The sequence below is a fragment of the Pteropus vampyrus genome, unplaced genomic scaffold (genome assembly GCF_000151845.1).
Source record: "Pteropus vampyrus isolate Shadow unplaced genomic scaffold, Pvam_2.0 Scaffold221, whole genome shotgun sequence".
Classification (NCBI taxonomy): Eukaryota; Metazoa; Chordata; class Mammalia; order Chiroptera; family Pteropodidae; genus Pteropus; species Pteropus vampyrus.
Window position 1 is genome coordinate 2,562,228 of NW_011889002.1, and position 781 is coordinate 2,563,008.

Genomic DNA, 781 nt, shown 5'->3' on the forward strand with positions numbered 1-781 from the left:
GTGTATAACCTTTTCAATATGTTGCTATATTCATTTCGCTAGTATCTTATTTAGGATTTTTGCATCTGAGTTCATGAGAGATATTGATCTTTTTTTTGTGTTATCTTTACCAGGTTTTGGTCAAGGTGATATTGGCCTCATAAAATGAGTTGGGAAGTATTGCCTCTTCTTCCATTTTTTCAAAGAGTTTGAGGAGAGTAGGTATTAAATCTTTGAATGTTTGGTAGAATTCACTGGTGAAGCCATCTGGTCCCGGACTTTTACTTTTTTATAGGTTTTTAATGACTGTTTCAATTTCCATACTGCTGATCAGTCTATTTAGATTTTCCAGTTCTTGATTCAGTCTAAAAAGGTTGTATTTTTCTAAGTACTGGTTCATTTTCTAGGTTATTAAATTTGGCGTTATGTACTTTTTCATAGTATTCTTGTAAGATCCTTTGTATTTGTGCAGTGTCTGTCATAATTTCCCCTTTTTCATCCCTGATTTTGTGAATATGTGTCTCTTCTCTTTTTCCTTTAGTTAGTCCTCCCAGGGGTTTGTCAATTTTATTAACTTTCTCAAAGAACCAGAGCTTTGTTGCATTTATTTTTCTATTTATTTTTTGTTTTCAATTTTATTTATTTTTGCTCTAACTTTGATGATTTCTTTCCTTCTGCTGACTTTAGGCCTCATTTGTTCTTCCTTTTCTAGTTTTTTAAGATGAAGCATTAGGTTGTTTATTTGGGTTCATTCATGTTTTTGGAGATAGGCCTGTAATGATATGAACTTTCCTCTTATGAC

The 781-nt window shown here is 32.1% G+C and overlaps 1 pseudogene; it reads left to right on the plus strand.

The window, feature by feature from the left end:
• Positions 1 to 781, plus strand: part of LOC105300860 — a 53,929-nt pseudogene that overhangs the window by 44,315 nt on the left and 8,833 nt on the right.